General features: G+C 38.9%; 1 long non-coding RNA gene across 2 annotated transcripts; it reads left to right on the top strand.

The window, feature by feature from the left end:
• The first annotated feature begins 688 nt into the window (after positions 1–688).
• Positions 689–27,146, top strand: LOC121692984. Of its 2 annotated transcripts, XR_006025390.1 has the most exons (5): positions 689–763; positions 5,270–5,375; positions 17,636–17,767; positions 24,729–24,798; positions 26,739–27,146. It is a non-coding gene; the product is annotated as an uncharacterized LOC121692984 (long non-coding RNA). The 2 variants fall into 2 exon arrangements; XR_006025389.1 differs by lacking the exons at positions 24,729–24,798; positions 26,739–27,146 and having other exon boundaries at positions 17,636–17,918.
• Positions 27,147–27,785: the final 639 nt, after the last annotated feature.

The following is a 27,785-nucleotide window of genomic DNA, read 5'->3' as shown; positions in this document are numbered from 1 at the left end:
TGGCTAGTTCTAAGGAATATTGAAGGAAGAGGCATTTCGAGGATCCTTCCCCACGTCATCTATTTAGGTAATTATTGAAGACTTGCTAAAATAAGAGATGGAGTATTAAGGAGTCAGTAAGGAAATACATTTCTTTAAGGTAATGATGACAGTGCCGATATTGGTGTTATGACATTGGTGTTATGTTATGAGTAAGGGTAACATAGCCAACCTGGATGTAGCTCTCTGCTTTTGGTTGGAAGTAGGCTACTGATTAGCCAGGCTGCCATGATTTAGCAACACATAATAGCTAAAGTAGTGTAACGTTAGCATTGTTCTTAACTCTGTGAGTTAAGTTAAGTTGCAAAAATAATTCAGTGAAATGCATGGATTCAGTTGCTTCCAGTAGCAGCAACTGGAATCCATGCATTTCCACGGAATTATTTTTTGAAATCTGACCCCTTATCTGACCCTTTTGTTGTACTTGTCGCTCGATTTATCGTGACTAAATCCAAGATGGCGTCGAACGGTAAAATTGATTACTGTCTGTAAAAATCGTCTTGTAAAAATTCTACCAGTGCTTTTTCAAAGTTCTCCATGTCTCGTTTTAAATGTCAAGGCCCTCGGAAGTCTACCAATGAAGTATGGAGATACTTTGAGCCTCGTAAATGGTGTTTTAACAGTAAAACAGTGATTTATTTGCATGGCTAGGCCGATGCCCGAGGCACCACAAGAAACACTGTTGGTAGAGCGCCAAATTTCGGAGTGCAGGGGACAAGCCGAGGTGAGCTATGAGCTATTTTGTTTCAACAAACTTTAGGTCTAGTAGCCTGGCGAGCCAGACCCACATTAAAATGTAGGGTCTGGGCACTCACCGTTCGCAGTGCTCAGTCCGAGGGGCTTGATAATCAGTTGTCTTTCAAATTCAAAAAGCCCCGTGTTTAATGTGGGTCTGGCTCATCAGACTATGAACAAATGGCAACAGAAGCAAACTTAACTGATTTTGTATCCTCAATATGTCCTGAGTAAGGGAAAAAAGCCCCGAAGAATCCCAATAGGAGAAAGTTTAGAAAAAGACCCTATTCATAGCCTATACAGTATTTTTCTCACGCAAATAGGGGAAAAAATTAACCTTAACATATCACCATGAAAATTATTGAGTTGATTACTTACATCAAGACAAACAAAAATGTATTATAAGTTTTTTGAAATTGTTTGTTAACATGGGCAAACAGGGCATAATGTAACTAGAAATGCAATTCCAAGGAATTACCAGACCATGAAAATGCAAAAGTTGTGATGTAAAATATGTATAGTTAAAATAGATAAAACAGAGATGGTTACTACGATGATGCTAGGATAGACATGGTGGTTGCATAGCTTAATAAAAGTTGATAGATTAAAAGTAGACCGTTTAAAAGTTGAATGTAGATAGTTTAAAAGTTGTTGATAGACAGCTAGTTTAATAGATAGAAATTTAATGATAGTTTAAAAGTAGACCGTTTAAAAGTTGAATGTAAATAGTTTAAAAGTTGTTGACAGACTGAAAATGTAATGAATGTTAATATTCAAATAGATTAATGGCTGTGTATAGGTAGATATTTGATGATAACTGAAAGTTGGAATGGCTCTAATGTTTGCTAGCAGTTATGCTAACAATTTTAACTGTGCTAACAATTTAACAATGCTAACCATGTTACTTAGCTAGCTTAGCTAATGTTTTCTAGCAGTTTTGTTAAAAATGCTAACAATGCTAACTATGTTAACCATGCTACTTAGCTAACTTAGCTAATGTTTTCCATCAGTTTTGCTAAAAATGTTAACTATGTTACCAATGTTAACTACGTTAACTATGTTAACCAATGCTACTTAGCTAATTTAGCTAATGTTTTCTACCTATTTTGCAAAAAATGTTAAAAATGCTAACATGCTAACAATGCTAACTAGCTACAGTGGGTAGGAGTCATAGTTGATGACAAGTGACAGTTACAATGGCTGAACAGTTAAAAAGTTTAGTAGTTTAAAGGGTTAAATTGTTTAACAGTGAATTATTGTAGTGAGGAGGAAGAGGAAGCAGTTGAACAGGATGTGTAGTCTTAAGACAATGATATTGTATGCTTAAAGCCTGAGACTGGCAGTTGCTGCAGGTGGCCTGGCCACCTGGCCTAGAATTCTAATTGCTTAACGGCTCTATTGTGATGTCATCAGCCCAATGTTAAGTCTATGGGGAAATTTTGAGTAGTTTTTAATTAATAGTTTAAAAAGTATAAAAGTTACAAAGATGAAACATACAAAGCACCATACCTGTCAACACTCCCGTCACGATCACTTAGTTTCAATTTCAACCGTTTTGTCATAGGCTAAAACCTGCCAACCCAAAACCCAAATAAGGAAGCGGGTGCCAACTGCGCAGCCTGAGTCTCGTTGTAAGCAAGCGGGTTAGATGAATGGCCTACTCCAGAGCTGTTGTGAAATTGTTGGGAATTTAATTGATTAACACATCACATAAACTGTTATTGAGTGTTGTTAATACACTGAACTTGTTACCTCGGAACCAAATCTGACAGCAAGCAGCTTTGGAGTTTTGGAAGTAGGCTGCAGGCAGGCAGCTGGTGGATACTGGCATGCGTAAGGTAATGGTAAGGTAAAAGCAACGACCGAAATGCAGTTGAAACACGTGTATGAAACGTATTAAATATGCAAACACAGATCCGGTTTAAACACTGACCCCCCCCCCGGAAAAAAAATCTCCCGTTTTCTGGAAAGCTAAATGTTGACAGGTATGCAAAGCACCCATGTAGACCTATGTAACCTCTACGTTAAACGGTTGAAGCTGCATTAAATGCGCTACAAGAAGAAAAAGAAGAAGTATAAGAGAAAGCCTTGGAAGAACAGTACAGTGCATTTTCATGCACTGTAATTATGGTAATGTATAGGCAAAGTAAGGTCTGACCCAAAACCGATTGCAACATTTGACAAACAAATTGTCCAAGGCATGGAGGAAGATAATACATGTCTTAACTGGTATTATATCTCATCTAGAGGGTATATGCTTTTAGAAAATATATAGTTTAGGGTGTTTAATCTGTTTTCCTTAATAGTGCAGGCCAAAATGTATATCAGCTGTTTACTTGATTCGCCTATACAGAATAGAGGAGTATGTGTTATGCATGGTATGGAGGAAGATGGGACATAAGTTGATTGATGCTATATTTCATGTACAGTGCATGCTTTTAGAATATGTATAGTTTTGACTGTTCTATGACTTGGTAAAACCATGAGCCATGCATAGGTATGCATTGTTAATTATTAATCTTAAACTATATTTATTAGTATAGCATGCACATTTTTGCCAGATGTCACAACAATAGAGTCAGCTTTTTGGAGGCTAGCTGCAGTTATCCCATCGGCACCCTTCTGTCGAATTTGGACATTATCATGTCCATCTTCAACTTTGCCTTCATAATTTTCCTGCATTTACTAACATAAACATACTGTGCTGTCTGATTATTGTTTTAAACAAAATTGTGCAAAGTAAAGGGGCATCATACAGGCCCCTCTGATTGGACAGACAGTCTTTAAGTCAACCCCTGGGCAAGAGGTCAATTAGTCTTGGAAAATTATGGACTTTAGTGTGATATACTGTATATGTTTAAATGACCTCTAAATCAGATTAAACACCAAAACCACTTTCCTAGGCTGAAAAATGCTATGTAATGATGCTAATGCTAACTATGTGTTTGTACGGCTTGAACATTGTGGAATACTTACACGCAAAAACACACTGGCTTTATTTAAAGAGTCAACAACCATTTCCATTGATTCAAAGGGCCAAAATGTAAAAATAGACACCAATTTTGCAACAAAAGTCTGAAATAAGCCAAATAAATTCACTCTTTGAAAATAAAAGAATGTTCCTCAACAATGCAAGATTCTAAATTTCCATGTTAAGTTAGATGGGGTCAGATATTCTTTAGAATGTGTATTCTACAACATTCAAATTACAGTTTTGTCAGTATTTGCTAAAGAATAATGCATAAAGCAACTTTCATTTTAACATATTTCCACCAACTGGATTTTCATGGTCTTTTACTATGGTGTTTAGATCACCAATTGAAATATAAAAATGTGAAAATAAATTCTAATGCAATTAGTTTTGGGTCAGACCTTACTTTGCCTGGACTATTAGCTCCGTTGTGGTATATACAAATTAGCTACCATATGTAATTACATTATGCCCTGTTTGCCCATGTTAACAAACAATTTCAAAAAACTTGTAATACATTTTTTGTTTGTCTTGATGTAAGTAATCAACTCAGTAATTTTCAAGGTGATGTGAAGGTTATTTTTTTTTTCCTATTCGTGTGAGAAAAATACTGAATAGGCGCATGAATAGGGTATATTTAGGTCTTTTTCTAAACTTTCCCCTATTGGGATTCTTCGGGGCTTTTTTCCCTTACTCAGGACATATTGAGGATACAAAATCAGTCGAGTTTGCTTTTGTTGCAATTTGTTCATAGCCTGACGAGCCAGACCCACATTAAAATGTAGGGTCTGGGCACTCCCTGTTCGCAGTGCTCAGTCCGAGGGGCAGGATAATCGGTTGTCTTTCAAATTCCCTCTGCACGCAATAGGACAGCGCTGAGTCCCATGTGTTTTCCCACCAGTGGAGCTAGTTGGCTATTTCAAACTTTTGCTATCTTAAAACAAGCTTAACTCGTGTCACACTGTTGGCCAACAGCAACATCCATCTTCTTTTTTTCAACTAGCAGGGAATTCAAGCCAAACCGTTGCAACTCTGCCATCAATCATTATGTTAAGCCCGCCTAACGACTCTATACACGATTTGATTGGCCTGATAGAAGTTTAATTTTTCGAGCTCACAAGCCAACATTTTCATCTTAAAATGGCATTTAAGAGACTATATTTTCTCGGTCAGAAGCCTATATGTAGTCAGTCTATAGTTAATACAGGTTCCATACCCTGGATTGAGAGAAATGGGTTTAGGACTAGGAATGGGATGAAAAATCAATATGGTAATCTCAGTATTTTCCCTGGTGATTGTGACACCAAATATTGACACATTTCTTTTTTCCAGACTCAAGACAGTTAAAATCAAACTTACAGTACTCATCCAAGCATTCTGATTTCCCAAAGAATCACTAGCTTCCACCTCCATGTCAAGGGTTGACTCTACATTGTTTTTTCTCAGTTCTGAAATTCTGTAAAACTGATACCATGATGCAGTGAAAAAATACATAGGCCTAATGCCAGCTTTGTGCCTTTTTAGTGTGTTTTGTCCTCTTTAACAACAACACCAATATGGCAATGACTAACATGGGCCCTTGAGGGAAGAAGAAGAACACTGAGGAATATTTGGAGGCGCACTTTGGAACGTAAGTAACTAGGTGACACTAGGAGATGTGCTGACTTGTAGCTGACCACAAACCATTCTGAAACTGCCAATGAGTCAGATAGCCATCTGAGATGGAGTAAAATCAAGTTTCTGCAAATGCATGGAGAGCATGATTAAGTGTCCTCTTCTGTTGCACAAATATGGTGATGTATCATAGATTATTGTCTTGCAATGCATGCATTGCTGAATTGCTGTATTGTGATAACATCATTTCCACGGGAAATGTATCACGATAGTATTGTATTCTGAGTCTGTGATTCCTATTCCTACTTACAATGGCTTTAAACAAAGAACCAAACAAGACAGGCATCTCTGACTGGACAGCCTAAATTGTTTGCACTATAATTTTGTTTCAAAATTAGCTTGGGAGCATCCTGACCTGGCCACCAGGTGACCTTAGATTCAGGTCATTTCCTAGTTTTATCTCTCTCTCCCTAGCCTTACGTAGCTGTACTCAATTCTAGTCAGAATTTGAGTCTGATACTGATCCTTTGGGATGTGATTATGATGCGTGTTTCAACCGATACAGGGGTTGTTCTTCTCCACAAATGCCTTCTTCTTCTCCACAAATGCCTTGATATTGTTTTCTGGTTATTGCGCTGTCAATATATTGTACAACAGACATGATAGCGAAATCTAAATGTCTACCTTTTAGCAACAGTGTTTTTGTTAGGAAGAACTGGGAAGAATGAACCACTTTTTAAATAAATGTCACTTACAAAGACATTGTACCATACTAAAAAAAGCTAATATTTTGTCACTAGCAACCTACATCTGTCCTCTGTCAAACACAGTTGCATTTTCAGCTGTGAACAAAACCATTTAAGAGTTCTGGTCCGAACTGTGACTCAGAACAGCTCTGGTTCGGGCATATTTGCTCCACAACGGAACAAGTCCAGACCGAACCTCCCAACCTCAAATTTTGTGGGCGGGGCTAAGTTCGGCTGGTTTCCAGGCTACTCTCTCCCACTTGTTTCCTGTAATTTTCAACTGTCCAAAGCTCAAAATATACTTTAAAAAACATAGTCTAAGCAAACAGATCCTGTATTCATTTTAAAGGAGAAATCTGGCGATTCTTCACATAAATCTCCATTTCTCAAGGTCACCGAGTACTGTCGGTACGTAAAAACACATCTTCCGCAGCATATGCGGATCTTTGTCAAACGGAGGTCCGCCCCTTCGGGTGATTCAGATATGATGCTAACATGCTGATATTATGCGGTCATATGTCGGAATGACACCGACGCACATTAATCTCTGTGTGGTTGAACGTGGTTGAACACGAACATGAACAGACTCTCCATATGTTCTTTGCTTCGTTCAGACACAAGCTCATTTACATAATGTCTGTCGGAAATACTAGGAGGGGAGTAGTATAACAGCTGGCTAAGTTCGGAATTCCAAATGGCCGGTTATGTTGTTCAGATATACGGCCCAACCGCTTGACATCCGCAGAACATGCAGACTTACACCTAGGTCTGAAAGCAGCTCATGAGAGGCTTCCAGTGTTATTTTTATTTACCCCTAATAATTGTTAGTGTTAATATCAAATATGCTTACATTGCAGCTTTCAGCTGTCTGAGACCATTACAACATAAAACGTATGCCAGTCCATAACATGTTTGGGCCACCAGGTCAGTAAGGCCTTAGAACCCACTCTGGTATTTTTCCTCATTGCTTTAGTGAAAAAGCCTTGGCCTAATTTTCTATCATCAGGTTCCTTTGTTAAACCTGGGACTGGTATTCAGGAATAATCCTCTTTCCCTTCATAGAATATCGTCTCAACAGGTATGGGCAGGATCCAGTGTAGATGCTCAAAAGCAGCAGTCTTTGTAAGCTGTGCCATGTGCTAAGCTGATTCCTCTGTGCTGATACTCAAAGATGGACATGGTATCCATCTTTTATCTATCAAAACTAATTGTCTAAATCAACTATAAACTAATTCAATTCTCTATTTTACCCCTTCCCCTTCCCCCTTCCCCTAGATACCTCTTAAAACCAACCAAGATCGGGAGCTTAGCCTACTTGAAACCGAGGGGTAAGAGAAATACTCAACATACACCGCTCACAACGGAAAAACAAGCACACCGAGAGATTCATTGACATGAAATGTTGGCATTAATAAGAATTATAAAATTAAAATGGTAATTGTTTTATGTTGCATTCAATCTTGTGGCCATATATTGAAGGTCCTGTTCTTCATGAGGAAGATCGCTGTTTTGTGAATGTTAACAGCACATCATTATTTGCGTGAATGTCTCACATTTTACATATTTCCATGTCTGATATAGCCTACCCCGCGAATTGGCAGCATATACCATGTCAGAAATGTAAAGTCCAACAGCAGCTAAATTCGCTGAACTTTTTTCCCGCTCGTCTGATATGAATGCTGCATAGGCCTACTGCTGCTGACTCCTCGCATAGGCTATTACAGGTAGCGATTGCTTCTGATGTCAAGTAACGACCATTTTGATATTATTGTAAAATATCGAAGGAGTTGTGGGATGTTTACATAGCAAACTGCATGTTTATTTTGTCCCCCATCCCTGTTTCATTCACCATTCATTCAGGAGGTAGGCTGCGAACGAACATAGGCACGTTCTGCTGTTGTTGAAATACTTCCTGAACGGTTTTATCCCGAGCTGAAAATGCAATGATAGCCTATTTGACAGAAGACAGGTTGCTAGTGACAAAATATTAGCTTTCAGTGTGGTACGATCTCTGTAAATTACGTTAATTCAAATGTTTCAATCATTCCGCTCTCCCTTATGGTTGGCTAGTGGTATCTCATTTCCAAGGGGACTATTCTTCACCCCTATGTCTTGCCACTCGGTTTCGAGGGACAAGGGCTAGGGGTAAGACAAAGTGATAGGGGAAGGGGTAAAACAGAGAATTGAGATTGGCCCTAATTGTCTTTCAAATCAGGATGCAATCGTTTCTTTTATTGTTATACAATAACTAAACATTGAAGCAGTTGGCAAAGACCTTACACAAGAAATAATGTGTTGACATCTTAAAGAAATATGTTGTTTATGTATGATGACTAGATGACATCCCACTGGAAAAAGGCTCCCAATGACGCTTAACTTAGACTAGTATTTGTACCTTCTGAAGTCTAACTGAAATTTAGCTTCTGAAGTTGCTTTTTTATGCAGTAGAAACTTTCAGTATGCTACCTCTATACATTTTAATTGCCATTTTAATTGAAGTGGCACTTTTTAACTTTAGTGCCACCCTCCTTTGGATCACATGATCATTGGATGGGTTAAAAGGGCTGATTTCAGCACTCATAACCCATAGTTTTCAGACAGTTAGCCAACAAGAAGTTTGAACATTTTTCTCATCAGTACACTGTAAACATTGTTATTGACCTGTCTACATTGAAGATTATCTCATGCGTCATGGCCAAGGTGCAAGACCCTGCATTACCTTATACATCAACAAAAATAGATGCAAATTTAGAAAATGAGACTTTTCATGTCCAACATTCTTAGTATCCTGCCCTAAATCTTGAAACACACCAGAAAGGTGACAGTTTTCAATAAACAAGAAGGTAAATACCAACTTGCAAATGCACATTGATTGTTTAGCTGCTCCAGGAGGCACCATGTCATTGGAGGCAACTCTCTGTTTACTCCTCAAATTTCAGGAAATGTTGAGGGTGCATTAAATAAGGTTGAGGCATTGATGAGCTGTTCAGGGCTGAAAATAGCTCTGGCAGAAAGTGACAAGTGGAGGTAAGCATTTCAGAGAATGTATTTATTTGTTGCAAAGAGTAAGTTTTGTTTTTTTGATCCAGTTGTGGCACTTTGAAAGTTTGTAAACCAATGGCCCAAGTGATTGCAAATGCATACATTTACATTTATTCACTTATAGCAGACACTTTTATCCAAAGTGACTTACAGCAAGAGAATAACATTGAAGCTACAGTGCAGAGGAGACCTTAGCTAGGCATTTATCAGATTCTACTGTGTGGGCCATTTAGTACATGTAATGTAAAGGGCTTTTAACATGGTGTTAAGAGTATATTCTATGCATTAATGTCCATTGAAATTCCAACATAGCTGTATAACAGAAAGTGGTCTCAAAATCTGTTTTACTTTGCATTGCTATTTACAGTTTCACAAAAATAGTCTAAAGTGTTATTTAGCAAGAATGTTAACCTTCAGAATTTGTCTCTAGTCACTTATGAATGGCACAGGTATTGAGAAGTTCTTTACTATGTGTGCTTTATACAGAATGTCCATCTGCTCATTAACCTAATTTAAGATAAACTGTTTAAATGCCGGTCTGGCATAATGCTAGGAGAACATTTCAACACATTTAAGTCCCAGCAAAGCTTGTCACTTTCAACAAAGAGGCATAATAGATGTTAGCAGTGATGGTAAAGAGAGAAGGGGGGGAGCGCTCCTGGCTGCCATGCAAATGCCTGGCTGTAACTAAAAATTAATCCATTTACTTCTAAATGTTTATTTTGTACTTTTGGCTGGTGAAAAGAAATAAAAGAGTTCCAATTCAGGACCAGGAGTCAGTCCTTAATAGTCAGCATGGCTTTTTCCACACCACGTTCTTTCTCAAAAAAAAAAACATACAACAAATACTCTGGCAGTTCCATGAAGGAGAGAAAAGAGAGAGTGAGAGAAAATTAAAAGAAAGGAACAGTAACATCTGCAGCTCCGTTTCCCGACAGACAGTTGGATGTGAATAACACTGGGTTGCCCGGGGGGAGTTGTGGGGGCACAAAGGGGAGATGCCTCTGAGCAGAACGCGGGGCTCCCGGGGAGCTGGACCCCAGAGTCAGGGCCCAAAGAGCGGGATTTATTGTCCATGCCCCCGGGGCAGAACAAGGTGGCACTGGGGCATCGAGACACCACATGCCACCTCAACTGTCATAGTTTCGGCACAAAGATGGCTACTCCATACAAACCCACTGCTGGAATGAAATTACTGTGGATCACCACTGCCCCATGAATGCAAATGGGGGTCAGACTAATAAATACGAAAGTGTCTTTTAAATAGCTAGGTGAAATGTAGAAACAGAACAAATGTGTGCGTGTGACTGAATATTTATAGAAATCTTTCCTGCAAACAAGAACATATAGGCATCTTTTTTTTCTGACTAAAATCAAAGTAGAAAAGGCGAATTCTCCCAGCTTGATATCAAAGGAGGACGCGACAAAGAAACTGTGTACTTCAAGACTTAAATCTTACAAGTTCCTAATCCTTCTGAAGTCCACACGGGACCTTTGGTCTCCATGGAGATGGCAGAGCATTCAACCAAGTGATTGCCTCCAATGAATTTCAGATAAGACGAAATGGAAGTGAATTGATGTGATTTTAATGCAGAAGAGAGCAGCAGAGGGGAGGTCCGCTCGGTTCATATTTGAATAAAGCAAACAGAGAAGACAAAGGCCTGACAGCCGTAAATGACATTGTCAGTACAAAAATTATCAGCCAGTTTACAATCTGTTTGCTCATGTAGAACAAACAGAATGTGTGTGGCATCCCCTGGCTTTGTGAATGGCAGGGCAGCCGCCAGCCGGGGGGAGAGAAGAGTAGATATCCGTTCCCCCAACTGGTCTGCTACAATTAGATAGCAATTTGACAGGCACACAGACAGGCAAGGCTGGTGTTTTTTACTTTGGGGGAAAGCAGAGTGTTGTTTTGCCCTTATTTTTATGTTTTTTAGAATGTGCTAAAACACAACCAAGCTGGCATTTATAAAGAAATCCTGCAAGGTTTAAGTCAGGAGACTTGCACAAGGGGTTGCCATTGATAGCATTGGAGGCACATTCCAAACAACAGGCCCTCAGTTACCTAGCAAGGACCCATACTTAGGGCTCATGTCTCATGGTGGGGACAAGAGAGGAGCGAGAGAGAAAGATGCTCCTTGAAGACAGAGACTTTTAGACCCCCGCCTCTGTCTCTCCGCTGCTCTACCCCCCCTCGTCCTCCCTCCTCTGTGGCGTTTTGTCACTTGTTTTGTTTTGAGCTTGTTAACTTCTAAATGGCCCGCGCGGGCTGCAGCAGCTGCCCCGGCTCGCGAGGACCTGCAAAGGCATCAATTCTCTGGGCAGGGACAAGGCGTGAAAACCAGCGAGGGGGGCCCCACCACCCTCCCGGCACTGACAGCGCTTTCATACTCCCCACTGTACCACTGTCAGCGCATGTCGCCAGGCAGCGTGCTGAAATATGAGCGCTCACGGCGTTCAGGGGCAGGAGCCGCGGAGAGGATGTAGAGGGCACGTTGTTAGAGAGGGAGTCGTCGTGGTGCACTAGCCACCGCACGCTAAAACAAACACGCAGTAAACAGGGTACCCCGTGGATGAAGAGCGAACCTGCGACTATTATTACGGGTGTAAATTTAGCTGATTCTGTTGACAAAACAGATTGTGCTTTTGGATATATGTTTATTTTATAGTATTGGTGCTCGTCATTTATAATTTGTGCTGGTAGTTATATATCAATGTTCTGTGAGCACAAAGAATATAAATAAAATCATGATGCATAGTGGGAAGCCAAATTTTCATTTGCTTGAAACTGAAAACCAGTGCCAAAACCTGCAGGCAAAACTCTTAGCTGTGTTAAAGAAAAACAACAACACTCTAAATGTGAAATGTAAAAGATCCCTTTCATTCTCATAATGTGAAATGTGCAACGTGTAGGGCCATGTGAAGACTGATCAAACAAAAAGTAGTTTAGTGTGCATATCTGTGGTGTGTGTGTGTGTGTATGTGCGAGTCTGAGAGAAGAATCTTAATTGATATTCATGCCATCATTCCCAGTGTCAGACTGGGAGAGCTGAGGCGCCTTCCACAGGCGGCAGAGCTGCTGTTTAAGTCTTATTAAAAAGTTGTTTGATTAGCAGGGCCCGGGAAGGCGGCTGTAGAAAGGTCTGCTCACGGCAGATAAAAGGCAAGCGATAAATAGGAGAAAGCCAGGCAATCGCCAGCCAGCCACTAGAGCATCAAAACACAGCCATTTCTCAGGAAAGTTGATCCAATTATTGTCAGTCGGTGGGCGATAGCTAGTGCGCTTCCTTCTTTCATTCCTTTCTAAATCGCTCTGCCCATTTTCCCTGATACGCCAATCGGTCATAAAGGGTTTGCCATCATTAAAGTTGTTTGAATTGGAGCCCTATAGTGTTTGGTTAAGAGGGCAAATGCAAATTTGATGAAAGAATAAGGCTAAATTTACATATCAGCCTCAGCTCACATGGGGCGTGTAAACATTCTGTTTATCTCGAGTGTCATTTTATGATTTCAGTAGAATATAAAACCGACCTTGGCCCCAGTTGCTGTGAAAAGACGTCAGTGAAATATACTGTTGTCTAAACACAATTTGTTCAAGTAGAACTTGTCAACAAATCCTCTATAACTCAGCAAACAGGGGAGGGGACCAGTTTGTTAGAGCGGAAATGCACCATTGAACTACAATTCAGACTCATTAATCTCGCCGTTATGAATTTTTCTATTCAAATATAACACGGGAGAATGGAATAGCTGGTGAATGTTCAATTCCAAATGACAAAGCTTTGCCCTGAAAAGCTATAAAAGAGAAAGAATGAAAAGAAAAAGGAAAGGAAAATACTGTATTATTTGCATACAGTATAGAGTCAATATTGGCATTAGTGAGAGGATTTATTTATCTTGCAATAGAAAAATTTAATGACAGGTCAGAGCTAATATATATAAAGAATTTTATTGGAATTATGACCAAATAATATTTGCAAAATGTCAGTGTAGAAAATTGCAGCCAATTTCTTAAATAGTTCCAAATGTCAAAACACAAAAAAGTACTGCAAAAATACTGTAATGTAGCACAAATCGCACTGAATTAAAAAGAGAAATAATCACTATGAATGCCATTTTTTACACAAATTAGGTATTATTATTATTATGTAGAACAATGCTGCATATAATTTGACTTTAATTGTAAGCATATGTTTCCTTGTAAAGCTGTACATTGAAATATTTTATTCCTACTCCCTTTGTTTAAACTCTTAAGTAGACAGTATCCTATATACCCTAACATTGGAACATTGTCTTCTGCCTATCAGCTACTGTAAGATGACATGTAAAAATAATACAAAATTTTTTTTTTTTTTGTTATTTTTTTTTTTTACTGAGGTTTTTTTTTTTACATAGGGGTCATTTTCTTATTTTTTAAAAGATAGATCCAGGTCTCTCATTTTGACTCTCATTTGCTGCTGTAATTTGTTATTTTGCAAATCTGTGATTATGTTTCAAAGGTAATGAGCAATTAAACTACCCATATGTCAAATACATCATACACTGTCACTTTAGCGTTGGCTTGGCTTGACTCGCCCTGAAGTGTTCTCGATGTGGAGTGTGCACAGAATTCTGTCTGCTCATATGCCAACAACTAATCCCATGAGATGCTTGCATGAGTAATTTCTAATGTCCTTTTCACGATGGTAACGCTGTGATTATGAATAAAGAATAGTCTGCAACCTCAACTGAAGACAACACAAGGCCTTGACCTTTATTTAAGATGTTGTATTAAGCATGTTGTGTACAGTATTCTAAACGTACACAGAACATTGGTGATCAGAGATGAAATTGCTGCAGAAAGTGACTGAGGAATAGGCGCTACACTCGGTCCTGAATTTCTCTGAAAATAAGGCAGAACACTGCCATCTATGGCTCTGTTTACAGCAATGCTGATTGCTGAGAAATGGCTTTTGGTCTGTAGTGGGATTCGGGGAAAATGCATGAATTTAAAAGCCATATATGTGACATAATTAACCATGGGGTCAGAGTCACAAGCTGCACAATTAATTGCAGGCTTCACAATTTGCTAATTACATTAGTTAAAGTTGCAATTTCGATTAAAAATTGAGTAATCTTTCAGCCCTAGTCTGCAGATTATCAAAAGAAGAGCTCTCATGCTCTAATGCACTGAATTCAACACTGTGAAAGAGCAATAACATAGGAACTAAAACAAAAGCACAAACAAAGCAGATCCCCCCTTTTCCCATCTATTTCTAAATAGAATATGCCTTGTAATAGTTTATGTGTAATTTAGTTGGCAGAGGTTATTCAACATTTCCTACTTCAAGGTTTAGTTTTCACATCGCTATGACAAATCGGTCCTACGTTGGCGCAAGGTACGTACAGGACAAAAAAAAGTCATTGTTTAGCTTGCGAACATACGTCACTAATACACACAGACCACCCATGGGAGAGAGAAAGTTTTCTTCTCAGCATGGAACAATCCATCATTTCAGTCAAACCTTCTCACTCAACACCCTTGTTTTCATTATAGCTTTGTGTTATCTGTGGGTCACAAAGGAACACATTTGTTTCTTCTTTGGCGTTGTCATGTAGCAATAACAACAGTTCAACAGCGTGTAATTCTTTAATAATGTTCAATTACTAGTTCATTTTATTTATTTATTATTGTTATTTATGAGGCATTCAACAATAATGACATGAGGCACCAGTGGAGTTTTGAGCACCAGGCCGTAAAACACTGCCTTTTCCCAGGTCCCAGTTCTCTTGAGTTGAATTTCTCGGAGATTAGAAACTTAACTTTCTTTCCAAATGAGCATCTGGTGGTGAGATCCTTTAAGTAACAGAATTCGGCACAGCCACAGCATTCTGTTGGAAATCTCTCTACCACCTGGAGCAAAGTCCTCTGACAGTGGTGGCATGACATGCAGTCTTTCCTTGCTCATTGCACTAAACTAAACTCTGTAAAATATAGCAATAGATTAATTTTGCTTTTAAAAAATATTGTAGAAAAAACGTGGTGTTCTGGAGTTTTTAGTTGCAGTTTTACCATTCTTTTTTAGAGCTTTATTTTTAGATCTTTTTACATCCAAATTTTGAGTAGGGACATAAATGATCAAAAATGGTCTAGCATTGAATTAGAACGCTATAACCAAGTGTAAACTCTGTATAGAGTGGAATCCTAAGGGCCAAGTGTGCAGTAAAGTTGTTCTTACTCGAAGGTTCTCTCGTCAGTGGCAAAAATAAGTGGTTTACTTTGCCGTGCATGCTTACCTCATGTAATTTTATCTTTGCTGGTTTTAGCATTATAACTCTGTAATACTGATTTAGAGTTAGTTAGATTTTTTGGATATTTTTTAAAACCTAAAACGTCAAACTAAAATGTTTGGCTACAAAAGCCCTAAGGTAAAAAAAAAAAAAAGTTCTCCTATAGGGACACAACGTCTACAGCAATTTAAATTGTTTTCCTGGCTTTCCTGAATTCAATTATTCAATTAACATAAACAAAAATAACTTAGTGATGTTAATTGTACTCATGCAGAACCCAGTGGCATAGCAGGTTGTTGGCTAGAACACTGGCAGATGCCATCATGCCGAACCAAGGCCTCAGTCTGGGGCTGGAGCGTTATCCCACTGCAGACTACATTTCTGTCTGGCGTTTGCTCCCCGCCCCATAGCTCCTCCCTTGACAAGCTTTACTGGTGATAAGCTACAGTCTGTCCCGTCTGCTATGCTTTGCATCAGAAGCATGCTCTCTCTGATTGGGAACTGGCAGGCTTGTTGGTGATATACACACACACACACACACAGACACACTGAGCTTTGCCTGGCAGAGTTTAAGACATTCTCCTTCTGGCTCTATGTTCTAGTCGTGTGATTCTGGAAGACTTGGTTGTCTGCAAAATACTTTTGACTCAGAAACATCTTTGTCATTGCTGTCAATGTTGAAAAAGGAAATGAGACTAAAGTATCTTTTTAGACATTAGTCATTATGTTCTACTATTCACCTAGACTTAACTTACTTAAACTCAAGTACACACACTTCACTATGGTTTTGTATTTGTGCACAGACCCCTATTCACTAGACATTGTCTGTTTGGAGAGAAATCATCTGTTTGAGTCCATAACAATACTAACCTAACGGAACAAGTAGTTTTGTCCCTCTTATAATTTACATCAAAATTATAATAAGCTACAAATCCTCAAAAGCCAAAGGATGCAACATGCTGAAATATTAACAAATATGTGCAACAGACACAAGCGCTAAGCTGGAGAAAGGCAACCTTCAAACAAGCCGCCACTCTGGCCACAATGCAAAAGTCAATTTGCACAGTGCATGATTTTCTCCATAGTGTTTACAAACAAATACAGAAAGAGTTTATGTAATGAATTCATTTAAACATGCCCTAAGAAATAAGCAAATAAAGCATTCTCCTTGATTCTTTGCTTTGCAAACATGTCTTTATATAGATTAAGTCTAACAATATGCCAAAGTTATCAAAGCAAACCAGCTTGGTGACTGACACGTCTAAGTGATGTGTTTTTTTCCCTCTGGTGCACTGCAGTCTGCAGGTTGGCCTTTTGTGAGGCTGTCACTGTCCTGACAGGAGAGGACAGCGTCGATAGAGGAGGGGTCTATTATTTCGGTCCTGCTTAAAGCAACATCACTTTAACCTTAGAAAGTTCACCTTTTTAATACAGGGTCACTGACAAAAATTCAAACCAGGGAGAGCTGCCTAGAGTTCACATTAGGACACCATTAATCAACTGTCACCTCTCCAGTCTTTTTTTAGGGATAATCATTTCTTCACTCAGCACAATAATCAATATTAAAGGAGCATTATGGAATTAAAGTCTAAAAATGGCTGTTTGTATGCTTAAAAAGCATACAAAACCTGACACACACAGCCAAAGTTGCACAGATAAAACCTAGCTAACATGCTAACTGAGATGTTTTGATCATTTTTGTTGATGATGTTGTGTAAAGACTTTCTTACATTTTTGGGGGTGTTCTGACCTGATCCCAAAAACTGCATAGAGAGAATGGCCTGGACTAGCTAGTGGGGACATCAGGTGTGTGTTTATATGCTCTTCATAAATATATTCATAGAGCTGCTTTAAGTAAACCTTTTCTAACAGTTAGTTGTCTGTTACCTGACTAACTTTTGCATAATCCTCATATACTGGGCCTAAAGTTAACAAACTTTGAGGACTTAAGTAACAACAATCAATGCAAGACAGAAAGATGTGTGTGTTGGTCCAGTTTGAAGCAGCTCAATCCACCAGGTCATGAACCTCCACAGCAGACGCCCCAGCAGTGTGACAGGGACCACCTGCATTAAAAGGTTCATCTGCAGCCAAAGTGAGCTCTTTCAGTGTCCATTAATTTTTCACTCAACGGTCTTGTCCCGGTTTCAGCCACTTAGTCACAAATGTCACTTAGCTGACCACACCTCTTAGTGTGTCTTTTTCTCCTTTTATCAAGCCAGGTAGGGTTTGGAGGTTCAGATGGAGGGCACGAGTATTGACATACATACCTTGGTGCCTGTGGACAACACCCACCTGTTCTGGTGTCTTATACAGAAAGGAATGCAGTGCTTTTCTCACACGCAACTTGGTAAGATCTTTGCCCTATTTCCTTTACAAACAATGTGAGCAACAGTTCCATTGCAAGCAGCTATAACCAGAGACAAATATCCAACATGGACTCTCTCTATTCTTCCATTTCTCCACAAAGGTTTGTTTGTAAAATATATCCTGTATATGTACTATGCAGATGAAATAAAACACATTTTAAGGCATTATTATTATTATTATGTATAAGAACATGTGTATAATAGGCAGAATATATTCATATTTGCCAGAGCCACTTCATCATATCATATACGCTACTATGACATCCAAGTCTAAGAAAAACAGTCTCAGAATGGCCATGAAACTACCACACCTAGTCCACAATAAAAAGTCTTACCATGTAGTGAATGAAATGCAGAATACCAGTGCTGAAGTTGATTTAATCCCTTTAAATCCCTGATGGATGACATTTCCAGGTGTTTGGCTCTTCTTAAACTACCTCAGAATCAAACAAAAGCTAGTGTCATTATTCCTTTGAACCAAAGAAAGGGCAGTGATGATATTTTTCACTTTACTCAGCATCTATTGGCCAACACCTGCCAGTGGACTCTTTGTGTCATTGTGTAACTCATTGATGCAGCTTTATGCAATGCATCTCTTCTACAGGAGAACATTAAGAAAAGATCAGACATTTCCATGCATATGGCAGTGCATAAGCATTCAATTCCCTGACCGGAAACCTATTTAAATTGAGCCTCTGTGCAGGATGTGTACATGGAAAATAACTGGCAGACGGTAGTGTTTCAGCTTTGAAAGATCATGTTCCCTTTCATTATTGCTGAATGGAGCATACTTGTGACTACATTTTAGCATGAGAGAGCAGAGTCTGTGACTGAAAACATGCTCACAACATACGAGTTGTCGGACCCTAATATGGTCCCTTGAAATTACACACAACAGATATTCCCTCCAAGATGATACCGTTTGTTAGACCCATTCAATTCAATTCAATGCTAGTAACCTTCCAGTAAAATCTTTCTCTAGCCCTAGTGAGACAAGTATTCGTCAAGCCACGATGAACGGTAACAAATAGGCCAGCCTAGGCTATGTAGGCTAAAGAGTCATATCGTGGAGAGTCATATTGTTTAATTTTCGCAAGTAGCCGTTTAATAAGCGGGATAATGTATAGAACGCCGGTCATTATTGGGAAAATAAGTCCCTTCAGGGCGGAACAAGACCTGCTGCACGTCGGGGTCCGGTTCGCCCTGTCGGGATTTATTTTCCCAATTATGACCGGTGTTCTATACATTATCCCTTACATACTGTTTATCTACAACTCAGTGGATACCCTCCACCTAATGGTTAATTTTATGAAGATAAAGTCTACAGAGTTTGTCTAATAAGGTTATGCCCTTAATATCTCAAGATCACAACCCCATATTAAGCTGACAGTTTTGTTATTAAACTGTCTATATTATGATGTCATTGTAGTGTATTGAGAGCTGGGTGGTAAGACACCCTTGAGAAACAAGAGACACCAGACAGACTGAGCACCCCATGGTGTGAAGGTGTCCATTGAAGGCGCCCAAGAACTGTCAGAAGTTAAATAAAGTAGAGTGGCAGTTAAGCTGCATTCCACTGAGGCCATTCAGTCAGTGCAAGAGCGTCAAGTAGAGAACCCTTCTCCAATTAGGGCCATTAATGGATCTCACTGAGGGCCTTCGACACACAAGGGCTACAAAAGCTGTCTCTTCTCTGGGGTCTAGGTGAGAGGTTTTAAGATATGCAATGGATCACTTTACCCATGGTGCTATGGAGAAGGCTTTATGTTCTTTACACTCACTGGCAATGAAAATATTGTGCTGTCTGATGTTGATGATCTTGAGAGAGTGTATGTTCCCTGTAGATCTGTTAGCCAGCCCTATTAATACTATTGCCTCAAGGATCTTAAAAGCACTTAAAATCATAATTGACCTTAAGCACTTTGAGACTATTGGATCCACAATGGCATCTCTACAGTTCCCCACATGACAAAGATCCTCCACAAAACCCTTACAATGTCTAAATCCAATCATCTGATTTTCATAATTGGACCAAAAGCAGGTGACTAAAATTGTTAGAGATTAAAGAGCAGCAAAGGATTCTGAATGGGGAGCGTACAAACCACCTTTTTGTGCACACCTAATAACTCCTGCTAAATGCTATGACCACTGCTTGGTAAGGCCACTTGTCTGTTGTCTATGAAAACAGACATCAGTCAAAGTGGAAAATTCAGTGGAAGAGCAATGGTGTAGCAGTGCTCTTCTACACAATGGCCTAAGCGATGAGATGCACCACTAACCGTCTCTTCCAGTGGCACCATCTGTGGAGGCTTAAAGATGTATTATTACCTTCATGTCATATGGAAATAGATATTGATTTCATCAGGGCTATTTTCCTATTTAGGCACAATGAGCAAGACTATGGTGAGATGTCTTCAAAAAAAAAAAAAAAAATGAAAGGACACATTTACATCAGAGACAACAAACTTTTTTAAATTGGTATTTGAAAGCATTTTGTCGTTAACGTATTACACAGATGTTGAAGCTTATTTGACTGCTAATTTGTTTGGCTTATGCTTATGGTTGCATGAAAACGGCCGTTTATGTTCATTTACAAGCACCAGGCCATGGCCAGCAATTTGAGCAGCAAAATCATGATCGCCTTAGGCATGACTTGGAAAGGAGTCCCCTTGGCACTTGCATCCTGTCCTAGAGTACTAGATTTCACAGAAAGGTCAAGTAATAAATGAATTGCTTAGATGTATCAAAATTAATAATATTTTCATCACTGTTAGCATATAAAGAGCTGTTAGACTTTGCTAACCTTTCAATATCCCTTTGAAATTATTTGGCAAAACTCTTTCTCTTTGGTTTGTTTGCTTCAGTTTTTTTCAAAACAAATAAAAAAATGTTTTTATCATGTATTCAATATTCAGCTACCATTTTTGTTTTAGCATCAGACCAGTTGTACAACACTGACACATTTGCCTAAATTTAGGTACTCCTGCAGGGACTTCTGTACTGGTCTCTCTTAAGTTAGTTCCTAAATGCCTTGTTTTTGGAAGACCAGATCCAGGCCCTGGCCTCACCTTTCAAAACACTATGGTCGGAGGCCATTTTGAAACGTTATGGATTCCTTAAGGAGATCAACACCGATGAATGAGGCAAATCCTACCCTAAGTGTACTGTAGTTCTCTTTCTGACATATAAGAGCTGGCCTAGCAGTCTTTCTTCAAAAAGAAAGCATGCACCATCTTAATTGTAAGCTTATGGAGGGTATGTGCAGGTTACATGCCAGTTACTCATTGACTCCAGAAACAAAAGCAAATTATTATTCAGTCCTTAATTACCTGCACATATTAAACTACATTTACAGTGTATCAGGCTCTCATTGGAAATCTGTCTTTTCTATGATGTACAGTGTTAAGTAAGTACAAAAAATTACAATCCAAACCTCTATAACTTCAGTAGTTCACAGTTAGGAAGGTTTACTACACTAGGTACTAATATATATGTATTATTCTGAATATAGATACTAATATATATGTATTATTCTGAATATTGCATTCGTTCAAGGTTCTTGTGGTTCAAGGTTCAAGGTGTGAGACTGGGCCTTTATGACCTGTGTAAGAACAGGAAGCAAGTAATCTCTCATTCTGGCAGATGTAGCTTAGGGAAAAACAGCTTTCAGGAGACCAGCCAAACAGATGCACCTGTATCCAGGTGCTTCCCAAACTTGGCATGCTTTGGAAACAATGACTTAATAAGATGAGACATGTCCTAAATATCTAAGGCAGTTATACATGCCTTGTCAGCCTCCAAAAGCCTCCAAAAGCCATACATCATCAGAAGAATGTAGCACTTAAATAAATGAGAATGAAATAGCAACAGATTACCGCTAAGAGTATTATGTGGCTCCTGATGAAAATGGCAGGAGTATCCTTTGCACTTCACAGGTGGTAGCTAAGATCACCTTCTCATTCAGGGCCCTGCCAGGGAAGGTTGTGCCAAAGGTGTTGAAAGACACCAAAGCCCTGGAGTTAAGCCTGGCACCTCCCTTTCAGCAAACAAACGGCCCCTTCATAATGTTGCAAGTGTCAGAAAAGAAAAACGAAAGAAAAGAACCATCTGCTGATTTATGATTGACTTCTGGGAACATTCATGAACACAAAAGGTGCATAGAGAGCTCTGTGCTTCCTTGCTGCTTGAACTCTCAATAGAGTTGCATGGCAACTTAGGCTATAATGTAAAGCCCTGATATGAAGGTGTAAGTGCCATTATTGATTTTGTTGTTAAATGAATGCTGAATCAAGTGAACTTGAAGCATAAGGATGGCACAAGAAACAACACAGAATTGCTCCACAGACATGCAATGAGTAATATGATGCCTGTGTGTGTATCTTACAGTGTATTCACACAACATGAATATAACATGATGACAGACCATTTGAAGGATTTACTAAAAAGGAACACATTCATGTCATAAAGCTTGACAATGTGGCAATAACCTTTAACTTGAGGAGTGAATTATTTTCCTGGTTCCTTCTAGAATTATACGCAAACAGTCTACAATTTCTTTCTCTACAATCAGTCTTACAAGTTCTTTATAAATCTCTGAGGGTAATTGTCGCATCATAGCGCGGAACTCTTGGTTCACGGACATTCTAATCACATATTTATGATCATACTCTTCAACAGGTTAATGACTTAATTTAAGTTATATTTGTTCACATCCTTAGCACAAGTTAATGATAATGGAACTAAAATGTGATAAAGGAACTAAAATGACAAACATTTATTGCATTTACCCCTCCACACAATATAAATTTTAGATAAGATGATACATACCCTTCTCATCTCTAGCTTAGCATAGCTCATTGAGGTGGGCAAAACCAACTAGCCTATAGCTCCAGAAAGTGACAACATGTTTCCATTTACATGTTGTGACTTCTACTAGGTACAAATACCAATGTAAAATGAGACGGCGATTTTCTAAGCATATGCATACTTGGAACTATGTTGCACTGCTACTCTAACTCTTCGGGAGAGACACCGAATAAGCTAATCTCCCAAAATGTTGGTGTGTTCCTTTAAGTAATATAGTTGTCTGGCTGGACTGTATGGGCAAATGCAATCTTCAGAAAAAACGTATATTGATCAGAAGTATTTCCAAATTGAAGGTGCTGTGGGAGCATTGCTTTACAATATCCCCTTGAACTTCACTCTGAAGTAATTTTCAAAATGGAGTACTGTAGGTTAGCTCAATGTAATGTTAACCCTAGATATTGAAACCCTTGTAATGTCAACAATAGCCCTGTATGGATAGTTTCCACATTATTGCCTTATATTAGTCATTTGACACTGTGTACCTTTGTAAGTTTGATTGGATTAAAGCTTTAGCCAAGGAATTGGGTGAATAAAAACACCTCAGACCTTTTCAGTTAAAAACTGTTACCCAGTAAAGATCACCTCATGCAGAGGTGAATTTCAAGGGCTTGGATGAGCCATCACCGTTAGTCCTCAAGTCATCAGCCTTGCTCAGCTCTGTCATAAAAAAGACTATTTACTCAAGGATCTTCTGACTTATTGAATACTGCAAATGGGAAGTACAACACTTGTAGAGGTGTCTGTTGATCTCAGCATTTCATTGTTTGGTTGTTGAATCAGTCTGAAAATAAGCAGTGTTTTTCCTTTTTTTCTTTTTGAGCTTCTTTGAAGCTTGGCAACTGCAGTGCCAAGCTTCCCTTGGCAAACAAGATCTACCAGTTACTTGTGATGGAAATAGTTAGTACTTACTATACTATTTAAATGAAACTTTAAAACCTTTACCCAAAAATGTGTTAAGGACATAAACAGCATACAGCAAAGACCATACACAACATCAACCACTTTACACATAATACATTTTGTCTTAAAGGCTTTATCCACTGATCAGGTTTAAAGAAGAGTCCATATGTTTGTGTGTGCTATGGACCCTAACAAACTCCTTTATGTGAGCTTTTCATTTTATTATTTTGCTATTATGGAAGGTGTCTCAGCCAGCTCCGTGTAGCAGAAATATCTAACAATAATAAAACCATAACTTAGTGACGTTATCAGGGAGACGTTAAAAAACGCAGCATTCACACCTGCTGCTTCGCTCTTTAACACCAACCATAAAGCACTTTATTGCCTTGTTCTCATCTTTTTTCATTTCCACTTGTTTAAATTAACACTGAAGATCAGGTCACAATCCCTGACAGTGAATATTGGTTTATGTTGACGCAGTACAGCATAGGCAATTAACTCCTGTATTCAGTGGAACATTCCCGGTCGTGATTTTGGAAATTGTACTAGCAATAACTGTGGTGTTCCACAAGGTTCCAGGCTTGGCCCTACCTTTAAAGCTCTCCATGGCTGCACCTCACCTTTGGAATACTTTGTTATAGTCCGAAATGGGAAGGTCATTTTTCTCACAATGTGTCAAGTAGAATGCCCTGTTGTAAGACTTTGCTCTCCTAAACAAACTGGTATCTTTCAATTATTGTACAATATCTTCCAGTTTTATCTTTAGCCATTTGTGTCAAATAGGACTAACAGCCCAGGTTTCTAACTAAATCAATGACATGCATACTTAAAAATGATTTGGTCAAAATAGCATGTAAATCATATCAACACCTGGCATCCATTGTTGTTATAAAACCAGTATTAGGCATGTACACATATTTTAAACTTCAGTTATAACCTGAATATGCCACTCATCTTAATTCTTAATTTCTGAAATAGATAATGGCATAGTCCTATCTTTCAACCATAAACTGACATCCAAACTATTCCATTGTAATGTCACTGGTAACAGGCATTTTATTCTATATTAAGATATTGAAACCATTCCAGTAGAGCATCTGCCTAAAGCATTTACTCAAAGCTCTTGTGGTTATACAAATAAAACCTGTGCTCTGTCACCACCTTGTGTTTCTGCAGTTATACTACATGAAACGGTGGTCTGATGGGGCAAAAGATGTACATAATGGACTTCAGACTAATATAAGAGGTAAGGAATTGAGGAGATAATAATTTTCATCCTACATAAATGACTATATGTTGTATAAGCTGACTAAAGTGGCTAAACACAACTTACTTTTACTGTGTTGAGATATATACTGAGAGATATTTTGATGCAGTAATCAGTACTGTAAAAAGGTTTTACTTACAATTACAATGAACACATCATATATATTTTGACACACTGATAATTTGACAAAATAATTGCTTATGATAGACAATAACGATTCTTTTGTCATTCACTTGTGCAGTAACATAAAATTACGTACAGAGTATACATTTCGACCTGGCCTTCAGTCAGCTTATTCAAAACTGACACAAAATTAGGAGCCCATATAATGCATTTCAAGCACCACAAGAACTCGCCTTCTGAATTTTGGAAAGTGACAATGACATATGGGAAACTGATGGGTCACTATAGAATAGGGGTTTTTTAAAAGTGTGTTAGCACCCTCTGCTGGTAGTTTAAAAATGTACTCATTTTTTTGGGGTGGTATAGGCTACAGTTTGAAGACAGCAATGTATGTGCCTTATGTAGGTGCCGAGTCTGACCTGTGTTAACCAATTTAATGCATTGTAAGAATCACTCCTTGAGTTACTCCTCAACTCAGTTGACATTTGTTGAGAATAATGACCCAATAATGACACAGGACAGGTACTTCATGTAAGCACGACAAGTATTCTGTCATAGGAATGGTATCTAAAATGGTATGGCCTTGCTTACTGAAGCCTGCTGTACTCATAATAGTGGGGATTTATGTTAGCTTTATGTCATAAAGGAAAGTTAAAGGAGTTAAAACAACCTGGTCACACGTTCGACTTCTTCCAGGGTTGTGCAGATTTAGCTGAATGTGATGCATGTTTGTATTGTAAGATTCAGCCAGATCTGCGCAGCACTGCAAGAAGTCGAACGTGCCCACTGATTTCAAGGTTGTACAATGCTACATATGTGTAGCATGTGCTACAAAAAATTAGTCTGTACTATGGATGAGTTACCAGTTTAGCACCGGTGACACCTTATTTAAAATGTTTTCTAGAGTGCAGCCTACAGATGAGGTGTTTGTAACTACATACCGATGCTAGATATTTTGTGGGATGTGCTTCAGCCAAATGTAAAGTATAAGTACCAAATAAGTATAAATACTCTTTTGATCCCTGCATTTATCTAAATCCGTGAATTAGTGAAACACACTCAGCAAACAGTGAGGTGAAGCACACACTAATCCCGGCGCAGTGAGCTGCCTGCAACAACAGCGGTGCTCGGGGAGCAGTGAGGGGTTAGGTGCCTTGCTCAAGGGCACTTCAGCCGTGGCTACTGGTTGGGGTTCAAACCAGCAACCCTCCGGTTACAAGTCCGAAGCGCTAACCAGTAGGCCATGGCTGCCCAATCTATCAAATCTGCACAACGCTGGAAGAAGTCAAACGTGACCAGGTTGTTTTAACTCCAGATCTTTCCTTCAACTACCTCTGTAGCACCAGCGCTATGAGCAAAATAAGTTAACGTACAGCCCTGGATTTGATGCTACCGGAACACAAAGTAAGGCAATGTGCTTCCTTCAGAAACAGCCCTGGTTATAACCTCTCTGTACAATTTCAAAGTGTAAAATACTTCGGTTGGTCTGTATGGACCATATCCACGCTACCACTGAAGTGTAAGGCCATTTTGAGTCACGTCAGTGGTTTAAAAATAGTTATTTATTTTGATGTGGCTCCATACCCGCTGCTACAGGCTATTAAGCTCAAAACTTTTCCGATTAACATAATTTTGCACCCAAAGGAAACTTGAAATTACCACCCATAAATAGACCCCAGGTTGTTCTAACTCCGGATCTTTCCTTTAACATAGCCATGGTTGTATATCAATATAATTAGACAACAAAATACTGTAAATGCATATGTTATAATTGATGGCCTTTCTGCTCCTTATAGGAGGACTTTATGAGGGAACAGTCACCAGACTGACTTTGTGAAAAGCCAACATCAGGTAGGGATCGAAACCCATGACATTGCTGTATGTGCTGTGCATGTACATGTGAAAATAATATTGCTTGTGGCATGGCGGTTCAGACATAAACACATGGCTTCAGTCTGCAGTATTGACATGACTTCATGAGCAACCAGTGATATATTTATTATGTGTGGCCCTGTTAGAGTATTACTCCTGGCAACATAATCAAACCCTTAAGCTTGGGTTTGTTGTACCAACATTTTACAGTGCTCTTGTAAGGCAGCAGATAGAGCAGTGTTTTTCAACCTTTTTTGAGCCATGGTATATTTTTTACATTAACAAAATCCTGCGGCACACCACCAACCAAAATGTAACAAAATTACACACTGTAGCCTAATACAGCAAACATAATGACAATTTAGTCTTTCCATTTGTTTACAGTTCAGTTCAGAGTCTGCATTTTTCCTTTTCAAGTAGGCCTATCCATCATGGCATAACACCTTACTGTCTATGGGCAACACTTGCAGACAATCAGAGACACCTGTCTGATTTCCAATCAGAGACACCTGTGTGATTTCCAATCAGAGACACCTGTCTGATTTCCAATCTGAGACACCTGTTTCTCCATTGGCCTCCAGTGATTGTTGCCCCCGCCATGATGGCAGCGTTATTTTCTGGAGCCCAATGCGGTATCTAGCTTTCTAATATCTATTTTTCACTGCCACTTTCTCTGTGCATTGCTTAATTAACATTATTGCACTACTTACTGCCACCCACTGACATGAACAAGTATTTATTTACTTAACAAGTCACTACCTTGCAGGCACAGACCGATTAAGTGAAATTTGACAGTTTCCCACGGCACACCTGATGTCTGTTCGGTGTATACATTAACAAAAATAACTCTTCCTGCATTGGATAAATCATATAATTAAATGCATACATACAATATATACAGTTTATGCAAGCAGTTATGGGGATCATGTTGTTACAAAAACTGCAGGGGACAGGAATTACCCATTTATCTC

This window comes from Alosa sapidissima, chromosome 19 (assembly GCF_018492685.1).
Source record: "Alosa sapidissima isolate fAloSap1 chromosome 19, fAloSap1.pri, whole genome shotgun sequence".
In the NCBI taxonomy this organism is placed as follows: Eukaryota; Metazoa; Chordata; class Actinopteri; order Clupeiformes; family Clupeidae; genus Alosa; species Alosa sapidissima.
The sequence above is the reverse complement of the archived record's forward strand: the minus strand, read 5'-3'. Positions and strand labels throughout refer to the sequence as shown.